This window comes from Manis pentadactyla, chromosome X (genome assembly GCF_030020395.1).
Source record: "Manis pentadactyla isolate mManPen7 chromosome X, mManPen7.hap1, whole genome shotgun sequence".
Lineage (NCBI taxonomy): Eukaryota > Metazoa > Chordata > Mammalia > Pholidota > Manidae > Manis > Manis pentadactyla.
Window position 1 is genome coordinate 79,072,030 of NC_080038.1, and position 16,158 is coordinate 79,088,187.

Below are 16,158 nucleotides of genomic sequence, written 5' to 3' on the forward strand. Positions count from 1 at the left end.
TCCCCCATTTACACCTTATCTCATTTACATTTCAATCCTCTTAAACTTTCTAGTTTTAAACTAAACAATAGTAAAACTGAGAACACACACCTGGGACCCTATTTTAATCTTGATGCATTAGAAATATGGGAGGCAGGAATTCCAGGAAGGCAAATGTACTGATTTATCAATGGCAAGGCTGCCTAGGATATCAGGCATATTTATTAAAATCTTTGGAATTGATCTTTGCCCCATTGACAGCTTCCCTCACTTATTTGAATTAGAGAGCTGTGGTGACCAGTATGCACTACAATAAGCACAAACATTGTTGAACACAGCTAACAAACTTTTCAGGCGATGACACAATAATTCATTATGATATGATGGGGGAATATTTTTTCAACTTCGGATGACTTTTTAGAGCAAGTTAAACCTATAATTCTTTGGGTAAAATTTATGCTAAAAATATGGTAGAGTTTCATCTTTGATTGCCATGCCATTTAAGATTAGCAGGATATGAAGATCTTTGAAATTCCAGAGCAACATAAACACACCCCAAAATCTACCTTAATTAGTCAAAGGGATAATTAAAATTAAAAGCAAGTATTTAGGTGTAATTCAATATTGAGCATTGAAATTAATTCTCTGTATAACAAGAAATTTCCAATAAAGTTGAACACGTTTTATAGTACAAACAATTAGAGGTCACTCTAAATGCTAAATAATTAAATGTCAATATGTATAGAAAAAGACTAAATGTTATATGCAAAAATAATTGGCAGGCATTATGAAACTTGCCTAGAATTCTAATAAACGACTGGGACTGAGAGGTAAGGATGAAGAAAAGAGATCGGCACCAGCTAAGCCTGAAAGTAAGAGATTAGAGTGGTGTGTACTATTAATGGAACAGTAAAGAATCCATGGTAAAGAACAGAATTCTCGCACAACTTTAGTGGGTTAAAAGGTTTGATAATTAAGGTGGGACTGAATTATACACCACCTTGAATAAGTAGCAAAGAACATAAAACAGGACCCCATTTGAGAGATTAATCTGAAAACAGTATGGGATAGACTGAATGGAGAGTACAAGTAGAGAGACAGTTATATGTCATAAAATACCACTTTTGTATTTTGTATGTATATATTCTAAATTTAAAAGCAGTTGTTATTCATTGTAATTAAGGATGACACCCTATCAATTTTCACAGATGTTTAAAATCCTAGTTAGCAATGAAAATGTTAGTTATTCTGTGGGTCAACCAATATGAAGAAAATGTTTTTGGCAAGATTTAATATTTGTATTTACATATTGAAAGCATGAATAAAATCACAAGCCATAAACTGAGTTGTATTTGAAATAAAATATTTCAGCTGGAATTTCAGTTATCCTTCACTAAAGCAGGCAGTCCTTGAATTCTATATTGCGTAATAAAGGAACATATTTTATGAGCCACAGCTCTAGCATTACCTCACCTCCCTTCCTATCATCCAAGGTTTCACTCCTTTTTCTACCTTTAGATGCAGGCTGCTCTGCCACTTGAGAAGACAAGTTCCCAATGAACCCTCACCCACCCCCCTACCACCTGCACTTCCCTGTCCAGCCTAACCCCAATGCCACAGCCTCTACAAACATCATGGTCCCATGAAACGCCCTGCTGCCATTGCTCAGTGGGCTGAAATGGGAAATAAATAATTCCACATCCTGCTACTAAGGATACATTGTTTCCTATATCCTATAGGTGTAATTTGGAACTCATAATAAGACTGAATTTTTCCTATGGACAAGATTGTTAGATTAATAGGTAGCTGGGAATTTTAAAACACTGACAGTTCCATTTATAGATCAGCTATCCTATTAGTTTAATTGATTTTTTGTTGGCTTAAGAAGGTTAACATTACAAATGACAAGATTCATATGGAAAAATGTAGTTTTTCATTCTGAATAACCAAATCACCAATGAAACTCTTGGACACATTCTAGTTGGAAATTAGGGGTCGCCTAACAGGAATACCACAAAATCAGACTTTGAGAGGGAACAAAGTGGGGCACGCAAGTAATTTTCCCAATGACTGAAATTATTATTTTTTAAAAGTTACTTTGTTGTACATTATACCCCCAGAACTTAATTTATCTTATAACCATCTTTACCCATTTCATCCACCCCCAACCCCTGCCTCTGGTAACTATCAATCCGTTCTCTCTATCTATTAGTTTGGAATTTTTTTTTAGATTCCACATTTAAGTGAGTTCATATAGTATTTGTTTTTCCCTATCTTACTTATACCACTTAAAATAACGCTCTCAAGGGCCATCCAAGTTGTTGCAAATGACAGGATTTCCTTCTTTTTTATGGCTGAATAGTATCCACAGATTTATCTACCTAGATAGATGGATGATATAAAAATAGATAGATAGATAGATAGATAGATAGATAGATAGATAGATAGATAGATAGATGATAGATAGATAGGTAGATAAATAGATATAGTGTAACATTTTCTTTCCTGTTCATCCATTGATGTACATTAAGTTTATTTTCCCATGTCTTGGCTATTGTAAATAATGTGGTAAAAATCATGGAGGCACAAATATCTTTTCAAGGAAGTGATTTCATTTCCCTTGGATAAATACACAGAAGTGAAATTACTGGGTTATATGGTAGAACTATTTTTAATTTTTAAATTAGAACTTCCAGACTGATTTCCATAGATGCTGCACCAGTTTACATTCCCACCAACATTGCACAAGGATTCCCTTTTCTCAACCTCACCATATTTGTTATTTCTTATCTTTTTGATAATAGCTATCCTATTATCACCTAGGGTGATATCTCACTGTGGTTTTGATTTGCACTTCCTTGGTGATTAGTGATGTTGAGTGCCTATTCATTTACCTGCTGGCCATTAGGATATCTTCTTTGGGCAATTCTGGCTAAAACCATGACTGAATAGGTAGGCAAGGTGGAAATCTCCTCCAAAATACACACCAAGAAAGCCTGTACAGCAAAAACAACTAACCCAGAAAACAACCAGAAGATTGTGGAAAAGACCATCTACACCAGTGAAAAAGACAAGGATAAAGTGGCCAAGGATAAAGTGGCAGAGCAGCAACTAGTGGGACCCAAAAGCCTTTCTCCTATCCCAGTCCACAAATAGGAGGGAGAGGAACAAAGTGGGAAGAGGATAAGTGCTCAGGACATCTGCAAACCTGATGCTGGAGATCTGCTCTGGGAACACAAATCCACATTGCATTGGGCTTTGGTAATTAACTGGGATGGTCATCAGGGATTGCTGGAGCACTGTACGTGGGTGAGACTACTGTTGCTTGAGGAGGAGAAGTGCACTCCATTGGTCCCACTGAAACTCAGCACAGAAGCAGCAGTTTGAATGATTTACAACAGGGTCAGAGGGGCAGGGGTTGGACAGAGTCCTCCACAGGAGAAAGGGTGAGTGGTTGATGCTTCCCCAGTCCTCTCAGTGTAGGTGGTCAGGCACTCATGGAAGATAGTCCCAGTATCTCCATCCACTTCACTGATGGCTCAGTCCCAAGGCACTTCTGTGCACACCTGCTCAGCCCAGCAGCAGTCAGACTTTGAAGCCTGGCAGGCAGAGGGAGACTATGATGTTTGGTAGGCAAAGTGAGGCTTTCTCAACTTTCCCTGGCCTCTATCAGCCCAAATGGTGAAGTGCCTGTGGGAGCCTGTTCAAAATGCTCCTTCCTCCTCACTGGTAGCCCAGTCCCATGCCACACTCCCCCCCCACAGGCTCCACACACTCAGTTGGCCCAGCAGCACCACTATTGCTGCCTGGCAGGCAGCTGGTAGAACTGTCCACAATGATCCCAGCAGAAGCACTGCTACACAGCCCACAAAGGGACTCTGCTGACAGAGATCAGCCACTGCCAGAAGACAGGAGGAAAGGTGGCCTCACCCACAGCCCACTAATCGTAACTGTGGCTGCACCATAAAGGATAACCAGGCACTGAAGAGCAAAGAGTCTTGAGCCTGGCACCATAGGATGCCTTCTTCATAAATCCATTGCTTTCTATACCAGAAGGCATAGTGGATGTATGTTATATAAAGGAAGAAATACAGGAAGCCAGAAAAAATGAGGAAACAGAGGAATATGTCCCAAACAAAATAACAAGATAAGACACCAGAAAGAAGGCTAAATAAATAAAATGGAGATCACCAATATTCTTGATAAAAATTTCAAAATAACAGTCATAAATATGCTCACTGATCTGTGAAAAAGTATTGACAATATCATGGAGGAGTCCAACAAAGATATAGATTTGTAAAAAGCCACTCAGAGCTGAAGAATACACTAACTGAAATGAAAAATACAATGGGGGGAATGAATAATAGATTGCTGCAACTAGAGGAGATAACAAGAAGATAGAAAGTAGGTAACAGGAACACAAGGAAGTTGAGGAATAGAGAAAAAAGAATCTCTAGAAATGAGAGGATGCTAAGAGAGCTGTGTGACAACTCCAAATGAAATAATATTTCCATCTTAGGGGTACTAGGAAAAGAGAGAGATGAGTACAAAGTCTCTTTGAAGAAATAATTGCTGAAAACTTCCCCAGTCTGGGGAAGGAAATAAACAAGACCCATCTATATGCTGCCCATAAGAGACTCATTTCAGACCTAAAGACAAACATAGACTGAAAGTGAAGAGATGGAAAAAAGTTCTTTCGTGTAAATAATAGGGGGAGAAAAGCATGAGTAGCAGTACTTGTATCAGACAAAATATATTTCAAAACAAAGAGTAACAATAGACAAAGAAAGACATTCCATAATAATAAAGGGATAAGCCCAACAAGAGGACATTAGATTTATAAATATCTATGCACCTAACATGAGAGCACCTAAATATGTAAAACAAATACCAGCCAAACTAAAGGGAGAAATAGACTGCAATTCAACCATATTAGGGGACTTTAACACACCTTTTATATCAATGGACAAATCAACAAGACAGAAAATATAAGGAAACAGAGGCACTGAATAACAAACTACATAAGATGGACATAACAGATATAAACAGAATATTCCACCCAAAAGTAATAGACTAGACATTTTTCTCAAGTGCACGTCAAATGTTCTACAGAATATATCCCATAGTAGGACACCAAAAGAGCCTCAATTCACAAAGATTGACATTGTATCAAGCATCTTTTCAAATAACAATCATATGAAACTAGAAATTACACAAAAAATACAAAAAAAGCACAAACACATGGAGGCTAAACAAAATGCTTCTAATTCATCAATGGATCAATGAATAAATGAAAACAGAAATCAAGCAATACAAGGAGAGAAATAAAAACAAAAATACAGTGGTTAAAAATATGTGGGATGCTGCAAAAGTGGTTCTAGGAAGGATATACATAGCAATACAGGTCTACCTCAAGAAACAAGAACAATCTCAAATACACAGTCTAAACATACAACAAAAGGAACTAGAAAGAGGTGAACAAATGAAACCCAAAGTTGATAGAAGGAGGGATATAATACAGATCAGATCAGGGCAGAAATAAGTAGATAATAAGAAAACAAAAACTCAATGAAATCAAGAACTGGTTCTTTGAGAAGAAAGCAAAAAAAAAAAAAAAAAAAAAAAAACACCAAGCCAGACTCATGAAGAAAAAAAGAAAGAAGATACAAATAAACAAAAACAGAAATTAAAAAGTAATAGTTACAACTGACACCACATAAATACAAAGAATTATTAGTGAATTCTATGAAAAATTATATGCCAATAAATTGGACAACCTGGAAGAAATGGAAAAATTCCTAGAAAAGTAAAACCTTCCAAGACTGAATCAGGAAGAAGCAAAAAAATGTGAACAGACCAATTACCAGGAACAAAATTGAATTGTTAGTCAAAAACTCCTCCAAAAACAAATATCTATGTCCAGATGCCTTCACAGATGAATTCTACCACACATTTAAAGATCTTATACCCATCCTTAAGATATTCCAAAAAGCAGAAGAGGATGGAATACTTCCAAACTCCTTCTGTGAGGCCAGCATCTCTCTAATACCAAAACCAGAAGAGACAAAAACACATTAAACAATTATAGATCAATATCCCTGATGAACACAGATGCAAATCCCAAACAAAATATTAGCAAAATGAATAAAAAATATATAAAAATGATCACCCATCACATCCAAGTGTGATTTATTCTGCAATGGAAGGATGGTCCAATATTTATAAATCAATGTGACATACCACTTTAACAAAAAGGATAAAAACCACATGATCATTTAAATAGATGCTGAAAAAGCACTTGACAAAATTCATTCTTGATAAAAGCTCTGCACAAAATGGGTCTAGACAGAACCTACCTCAATATAATAAAGGCCATATATGACCAACCCACAGCTAACATCATGCTCCATGGCAAAAAGCTAAAAGTTTTTCCTCTAAGTTCAGAAACAATACAAGGATGCCCACTCTCACCAATTTTATTCAATGGCAACAAGACAACATAAAGAGATAATAAGCATCCAAATTGGTAAAGAAGTTAAACTGACATGATGACATGATATCATATACAGAAAATGCTAACTCCACCAAAAATTAATTGGAATAACAGAATTCAGCAAAGTTTCAGGATACAAAATTAATACACAGAAATCTGTTGCATTCCTATATACTAACAACAAACCAACATGAAGAGAAATCAGGAGAACAATTTCATGTACAATTTCATCAAAATGAATAAAACACCTAGGAATAAACCTAATCAAGAAGGTGAAAGACCCTGAAAACTATAAGACATTCATGAAAGAAATTAAAGAAGACACAAATAAATGGAAATCTACACTGTTCTCATGGATAGGAAGAATTACTATTGTCAAAATGGTCATCCTGCCCAAAGCAGTTTATAGATTCAATGCAATCCCTATCAAAATACCAATGCCATTTCTCACTTAACTACAACAAATAATCCTAAAATTTATATGAACCAAAAAGTCCCCAAATAGCCAAATAAATCCTGAGAAAGAAGAACAAAGCTGGTGGTATTACACTCCATGTCTTCAAGCTATATTACAAAGTCACAGTAGTCAAAACAATATGGTACTGGTACAAGAACAGAACCATAGATCAATGGAACAGAATAGAAAGCCCAGATATAAACCCACACATATATGGTCAATTACTATATGATAAAGAAGCCACGAATATACAGTGCGGAAAAGACTTTTCAATAGCTGATGTTTAGAAAACTGGACAGCTACATGCAAGAGAATCAAATGGAATTGCTGTCTAACTCATGTGCAAAAGTAAACTGGAAACGGAATGTAAGACATGAAACAATAAAACTGTTAGAAGAAAACATAGGCAACAATCTCTTTAACATAAGCATGAGCAGTTTTTTTCTGGACATTTCTCCTTATGCAGGGAAACAAAAAAAAAGCTTATATAAAGGCTTTACCATTCTTCCATGATCTCTCTCTAATCCTGATATGGGGTTTTTTAATTTTCTATTTAATATCATTCTATGAAAAATATAAAATTGTTAGCATGAATTTTGCCTTTCATTTTTATTATGTGTTTATTGTTTTTTATTACCAGTTTTAAATGCAGAAGTCAGGCTTGCCAGCACTTTTTCTCCATCTAGTGAACTACTACCTCATCCTTTGAAACTCAGCACAATTATTTTCCTCTCTATGTATTCTCCCCAAAGCCTATTTTTCATCTGTTTCATAGCCCTTCTCACTTCTGCCTGTCAATGTAAGCAGTCTTCGGAACCAGACAAGCAAGTTTAAGTCACAACTATCTCTGTGACATCATACAATATATTCAGTCATGCTGAGCCTCAGTTTCCTTATCTTAAATGTAGGTAATAGTTCCCAATTCACAAGATTGGTATGAAGCTTAAAAGTATTTAAATAATTTGAACAGTGCTTAGCACATAGGAGGCACCCAATTAATGGTAGTTTGTCATTATTAGCAGGTGACAGTATAGTAGAATTATTTTTGTAATTTTCATCTCCCTGCTAGAGATCATCTATAATCTGTAATTCCCCAAATATCTACCATATCTCAGTATATTCTGAATGAATGAACTAATGCTTTTATTGAGCACTAGGCACAATGCCTGTCACACAGTACTCATTCTTTTAATGTTTTTTGTATTCCACAAGAAGGTGTAATTGAATGTTTTAAACACCTTTATGTGCATTCCAATTGACCTGATATTGACTGCTATAAATACACAGTAAACACCAATTACATCTTCTTCTGTTCAAAACAATTTTTTAGAACTCATACAAATAGTTATTCACTGACCTCCTAGATTTAATTAAAATCAGAGTGCCCAATCGCACCCTAAATTAGGAAGCGAAGGGATAGAGGTGGAGGGATTGAGAGGAAGACATTTTCCTTCAAACCCCAATTTTTTTTTCAAACCTCAATTTTTAAAAGGAAAATGTTGGAGAGAGGAAATTCTCTATCAAATGCTTCATCATTCCTATATTAGACATTGAGGATACTGGAGGTTTTAAAGGGTTTCTGGCTTGGGCCAAGATTATTTTTAAATACCATAGTACAGGATGCCCTATGGAAGGCTTTGTTTTTCTTTTCTTGTTGAGGCTAGCTCCTAGAGTACAACAGTAAAATAAAGAGAATAACCCATCCTTCTGAATTCCAAGTTGTTAATGTTCCTGTAGTAAAAAAAATGTTGATGGAATGACATCTGATGTTCTGTCACAGTTCAGTCAACTTTTCAACACAACTAGAATGTCAGTTCATACCTATCTGTATTGTTAATCTTCTATGAACAGTTAGCATGAAGCCTCTGGGCTTAAGTCTATCAATTCCCACAGTGCTGATTGTTAGAAGGAATAGCACTATTTCCTCTTATGATTGAACTCCCAGTGAATTTACACTGGTGTAATCTAAGGATGAAAAGTAAAAGTTAATGGTAGACATTTCATAGAGAACTTTGAGATCCAACTGTCTGCATCTTCTTTAACATCATATAACCATAATCTTAGTACTCTCCCTCAAATTTTTGCTATTTTAAAGTCTCCATAAAAAGTAGTTTCATAAAGTATGAGTCGCAACTTCCCTCTATCAAAATACAGTCAACAAATTAGTTTTACAGGGAAAAATACATTCTTGCCTATTATTGTACCTTTCCAACTCCCAATTAATTTTAGCATAAATTTTCATATGTATTTACAAAAACTTTTATTATTTCATTGGATTAGTGGTAAATTTTTGTAACAATTGGCCGAGAATTTCTTCCTTTAGAATTATTTTCTTATGTTGTTCTTTCTCTAAACAGCACTGACATGAGTTTGGTGAGTATGTCACTGATTTACCCTTCCAAGAAGAGTTTTGAACATTTAACTACTGGCAAATAACATTTAGGGAATGAATAAGCTTTACAAAAGAAATCTGTTGTTAAGTTCTTATTAGCCTGCTACTGATAAATATTCATAGCCCAGGATATGAAGCACAAATATCTCAGCCTTACCCAATCAAATTTCTTAGTCCTTTTTCAGGCTTTCAACATGAGCAAAATACAATTATCAGTGAGCAACCACTGGGTCCTAAGTATGACATTCAGATTAATAAGAACCCAATTGTTGCCTTTATGTAACTCCCTTGTGAATCAGGCTGCCAGAAAACTTCCCTACATAATAAATAATATGTCCATTTCAAGGATGCCAAAGAGTTCCATGATACTAATGTTTCTCAGTAGGATTTTATTTCAGAGTGAATGTTCCCTTATATATGAGGAAGACCCCAGCAATGGATATAAAAAGGAGTAAAGTGTGTACCTGCAACTGTTGTCCTGAGAGAACATTTGTAGAGGCCCTAAGGCACTACAGTAACTTTCATGCCATAAAAGCATAACTCCAATGGCATCTGCATAGAATTACTTATTATGAAAATTAGTGTTTAAAATACTCATTTGTAACATGGCCTATCTCACAATGCCTAATGACAAATTACAACAGTTGATTGCTATCGAATACATTTAAACCTATTAATTGTGCTTAGTGTTAATGAAGATGTGTGGGAAAAGTCACTCACACCTTGCAATAGATAGTGTATATACTTAAACATTTTGGAGGACTGTTCATCAATATGTTTCAAATGCTTTGTAAATGCACATATCCTTTGGCTTAGAATATTTTTTATAAATTTAGTCTATAAAATCCTTTCCATAGCTGTATGAAAATGAATATACAAGATTCTTCACAATAGCATTTTTTTGTATCAAGAGAAAATGAAATATACCTTAAATGTCCAAGAATAGGTATTAAATAAATCACAGCCCCTCCATTTAGGGGATTTCTATGCAGCCATGGACGGTATGTATATATAAATGAGTTTAAAAAGATGTTCACAATGTATAAACCAATTACAGAACTGTGGGTTCCATAATCACACAGAGCCACACACACACACACACACACACACACACACACACACACACACACACACACAGTGTAAGTACTACACTGTAACGATGTAAGTGGTACTGTATATAGAGTTGACTTTTTTCTTTTTCTGGATTTTCTAACTGTGCTACAATAAAAACAATCATATTTTAGGTGTTTATTGTTTTAAATAAAAATATATATTAATAAACATTGTGCTAAGAAAATCCAGAACTAGGGCCAGTCATATTTTATTATTCAGCTTGGGTCCTGACTAATTCATAGAGAACTTTATTTATAAAAGTTAGACACCAATTTTCAAAATGCACAAATATTCCCAAATGCATTGTTATTTTAATATTTTTGTCCTTTTCTCATTAGACAAACAATATAATCTCATTGTAGATAATTTTTAAAACATGTAAAAATACAAATCAGATAAATTCTGCCTAAAATTTTACCACCAATATATAATCACTAATAGCTTTTGAATTATACTTTCATCTCATTTCAATTTGTTATAAAAATAAAGGTATGAATAGGGATTTAAAGCTTTTAAAAATTGGAATCATATTGTACATACTGTTTTGAATATAACACATAGCTGGGTCTTGTTATCCACTGTAACTCTGGGGGGAAAATCCTGGGCAAACACCTTTGAAATCAAAATCAGTCAAAGGGAGAAATAAAGTTTATTTCTTACAAGTAGTCATCCACTTCTTCTCTCCCATGTCTCTCGCGACCATGCTGTAGAAGAGCCCCTCACCCAATCTCTCCTATCCAGATAAGCCCTCACTGGCCCTTGAAATTACCTATCCCTATGGAGATGGACTACTCCTCTCCACCACCTGGAAACACCTATTGTATGGAGATGCACTAAAGTCAGGCGAGAGATTCTGGAAATACTGCAGTTTTACCCACATCCACTGACAATTTCTGCCTTTTAATTGGGGTATTTAGACTAATCACTTTTAAAGTCCTTATTAATATAGTTGGTTTTATCTACCACATTTTTAACTATGTTCAATCTATTTCCCTTGTTATTTGCCATTATTTTGTCTTTTACTATTTTTCTTGCTTTTTTGCTTTAATTGAACATTTCATATAATTCCATTTTTGTCTCCTTACTTTCTATAAGCTTATTTTTTTAAAATTCTGAGTGGATGCCCTATACAATATACATTTGTAACTTTTCCATAAGATATAATCACTAAATATATTGTTGTTATTTTTATTTTGAATAAATTACTATCTTATATCTGTTACATCATTCTTTTTCACATTGCATTTCAGTTTTGGAAGTATCTAAGGACATATCTTCAAGTTCACTGATTCTTTCCTTGGCCATGTCTACCGTATTAATGAACCCATTAACATTCTTTGCTTCCTTTTTATAGTGTTGCTAAAGTCTAGCATACCCCTTTAATTCTTTACTCTCTGTTTACGTACACATGTGCTTTCTCATGCTGTACACTTTTTCTATTAGAGCCTTTAGCACATTATTATAACTTTTAAATGCAGCTGATAATTTCGAAGTTTTTGCCATATCACAGTCTAGTTTTGATACTTACTTTGCCTTTTAAGACTATGTTTTGCCATTTAGCATGCCTTACAATTTCTTGTTAAAATTCAGATAAAGGAATTTTGGGTAATTCCTTTACCAATGCATTGGGTGAAAGGAACAGAGGTACACACTCTTTAATACAAGGTTTTATGTTTATATGGTTGGGAGATAGTTTGATTTTACTCTTTGCTGTAGCTTCAGGTAGAAGATACTAAACTTTTCTCTAGTGTCCTTGTTTTTGTTTACCCTGTTGTCTTTGGGTTTCCCTAGAGACTCATTTTTAAATAGGGTCTGAACCTTGAAGTTCTTTAAGTTTTAATCCACTATCATTATATAGGATCCTGAGTGATATGGTGGCAAGGTGTGAGAGAGAGGAAGCATTTTATACTCCTCCTTTGACTAGGTCTCAGTCATTTAGGAGCATGTGTCCCTGGGCTGTAACTTTCACAAGTGCTTCTCAGATCCACCCCCACCCCCATTTAGGTGGGCCAGGACAACTAGAGGGGAATGGGTTTAAATAGTTCCCTTCCCCCAGTTCTGGTAGGCTCTGGTAAAAAACTAAGTTAGTCTCTGGTGGATAGTTTCTTTTCAGGATGTGCCATGGTTAGGAAGAAACCAGTCCTACAAATACCTTTCAGCTAGTGAGACTCATTTTGGACTTCTAATCTCATATAAGACAATAAATTTGTGTTGTTTTAGAAGAAGAAGGGGAAGGGGAAGGAGAAGAAGAAAAAGAAAGAGAATGTTCTCAGTGTATATCAAAAGGTTAAAAACTATCCTTCCCCATGCCAGAAGTATGAGAGTATTTCTCTCCAACCTTCACCCTGAGGATTTGTGTGAAAAATCAAGTAGCCACAGATGTATGTGTGTATTTCTGGAATATCACTTACGTGTCATTGACCTGTATGTCTACCCTTTTGCCAGTTCTACACTGTTATGATTAATATGGCTTTATGGTATGTTTTAAAATTGGGGAAAGAGGGTCTTTTAACTTTGTTCATTTTCAAGATTATTTTGGCTGTTTGGGGCTTCTTGTATTCCATATGAATTTGAGGATCAGCTTTTCCATATCTTCAAAAAAAGGCTGTGTGAATTTTGATAGGGATTGTATGAATCTGTAGGTTTTTTTGGTAGTATGGAAATCTGATCAAAATTAAATATTTCCAGCTATAATAGGAATGTGGCAGATATCTGTGTATTAATTTTGTACCCTCAATTTCCTTCCATATATTTCAGTCTCCTTTAATTTTGTCAAGCAATGTGTTCTACTTTTCAGTATATAAGCTCTCATCTCCCTAGTTAAATGTATTCTTAGATATTTTGATCTTTTAGGTGCTATTGTAAATGGGATTGTTTTCTTTCATTTTTTTAAGTATCATTGGTATACAATCTTATGTTGGTTTCAAATACACAACACAGTGTTTAAACAGTTACCTATATGATAAAATCCTCACTCCCTCTAGTGTGATTACTCTCTACTAATGTACAAACATATTACAGAATCATTGACTGTATTCTTCATGCTGTACTACTGTCCTTCTGACCAACTTGTATTGTGATTGTGAATGATTGTGCCCCTTTATTGCCCACACCCTCCCCTCTCACCCACTTCAGCCTCTCCCCCTTGATAACCACTAGTCACTTCCTAGGATCTATTAGTCTGCTGTTTTGTTCCTTCTGTTTTGCTTTGTTTGTATATTCCACAAATAAGTGAAATCAAATAGTACTTGTCTTTCTCTGTCTGGCTTATTTCAATGAGCACAATACCCTCTAGCTCCATCCATTTTGTTCCAAATGGCAGGATTTCTTTTCTTTCTATGGCTGAGTAATATTCCACTGTGTATATGTACCACCTCTTCTTTATCCATTCATCCATTAATGGACACTTATGTTGCTTCCATATCTTGGCTATTGAAAATAGTGTGGGGATAAGCATAGAGTGCATATATCTTCTCAAATCAGGGATTTTGTTTTGTTCAGGTAGATTCTTATAAGTGGAATTACTGAATCAAATGGTATTTCTATTTATAGATTATGAGTAACCTCCATGCTCCTTTTCATAGCAGTTGCACCAATTTACATACCCAGCAACAGTGCAGGAGGGTTCCCATTTCTTCCCATCCTCACCAATATTTGTTATTTCTTGTCATTATGATAGTGGCCATCCTAATTTATATGAGGTGATATCTCATTGTGGTTTTAATTTGCATTTCCCTGATGATGAGCAATGTGGAGCATCTTTTCATGTGCCTGTTGGTCATTTATATTTTTCCTTGGGGAAATGTCTGCTCATGTCCTCCACCCATTTTTTAATTGGGTTATTTGTTTTCCGGTATTGAGGTGTATGAGTGCTTTATATATTTTGGATGTTGAACTCTTAGCAGTTGAGTCATTTACATATATGTTCTCCCATATTGTAGGATGTCTTTTTGTTCTGCTGATGGTGTCCTTTGCTGTACAGGAGCTTTTTGTTTGGTGTAGTCACACCTGTTCATTTTTTATTTTGTTTCCCTTGCCTGAGGAGATGTGTCCAGGAAAAAATTGCTCTTGCTCATACATACGTTCAAGAGATTTGGGCCTGTGTATTCTAAGAATTTTATGGTTTCACGACTTACATTCAGGTCTTTGATCCACTTCAAGATTACTTTTGTGTATGGAGTTAGGCAGTAATCCAGTTTCATTCTCTTACATGTAGCTCTCCAGTCTTTCTAACAACAGTTGTTGAAGAGGCTGTATTTTTTCTATTGTATATTCATAGCTTCTTTATCATATAATTAATTGACCATGTATGCATAGGTTTATATCTGGGCTCTCTATTCTGTTCCATTGATCTATGGGTCTGTTCTTGCACCAGTTCCAAACTGTTTTGAAGTAGATCTACTGCTTTGTAGTAGATCTTGAAGTCATGTAGTGTTCATACCCCAGCTTTGTTCTTTCTCAGGATTGCTTTGGCTGTTCAGCATCTTTTGTGGTTCCATATAAATTTTAGAACTCTTTGTTATAATTCACTGAAGAATTCTGCTGGTATTTTGATAGGGATTGCATTGAATCTGTAAATTGCTTTGGGGTGTATTTTCATTTACACAATATTAATTTCTCCTATCCATGAACATGGGATAGATTTCCATTTATTGGTCTCTTTAATTTCTCTCATGAATGTTTTGTAGTTTTCAGAGTAAAGGTCTTCATCTCCTTTGTTAGATTTATTCCTGGGTATTTTATTCTTTCTAATGCAGTTGTAAATGGAGTTGTTTTCCTGATTTCTCTTTTTTCTAGTTCACTTTATGATATAGGAATATGACAGATATCTGTGTATTAATTTTGTACCCTGCAACAATGCTAAATCCAGTTATTAGTTCTAATAGTTTTTTTGGTGGAGTCTTTAGTCTTTTCTATGTATAATGTCATGTCATCTGCAAATAATGACAGTTTAACTTCTTCCTTACCAATTTGGATGCCTTGCATTTCTTTGTGTTGTCTGATTTTCATGGCTAGGAACTCCAGTACTATGTTCAATAAAAGTGATAACAGTGGACATCTTTGTCTTCTTACCAATCTTAAAGGATAAGTTTTCAGCTTCTTGCTGTTAAGTATAATGTTGGCTGTGGTTTTCTCATATATGGCCTTTATTATGTTGAGGTAGGTTCCTTCTATACCCATTTTGTTGAGAGCTTTTATCTTGAATGGATGTTGTATTTTGTCAGATGCTTTTTCAGAATCTATGTAGATGATCACGTGTTTTTCTCCTTCTTTTTATTAATATGGTGTATGATATTGATTGATGAATATTTGCACAATATTTGTCTACTTAGGTGCTCTATGTTGCGTGCATGAATTTTTTTTTAGCTTGCATTCATGTGATATTTTTTTAAATTTTTTTAAAATTTTGTTATCATTAATCTACAATTACATGAAGAACATTATGTTTACTAGGCTCTCCCCTACCCCAAGTCCCCACCACAAACCCCATTACAGTCACTGTCCATCAGCATAGTAAGATGTTGTAGAATCACTACTTGTCTTCTCTGTGTTGCAAAGCCCTCCCCTTTACCCCACCCCCACATTATACATGCTAATCAAAATACCCCCTTTCTTCTTCCCCAACCTTATCCCTCCCTACCCTCCCATTCTCCCCAGTCTCTTTCCCTTTGGTAACTGTTAGTCCATTCTTGGGTTCTGTGATTCTGCTGCTGTTTTGTTCCT

At 35.2% G+C, this 16,158-nt stretch overlaps 1 pseudogene; it reads left to right on the forward strand.

Moving 5' to 3' along the window:
* The first annotated feature begins 815 nt into the window (after positions 1–815).
* Positions 816–16,158, forward strand: part of LOC130681791 (uncharacterized) — a 38,987-nt pseudogene continuing 23,644 nt past the window's right edge.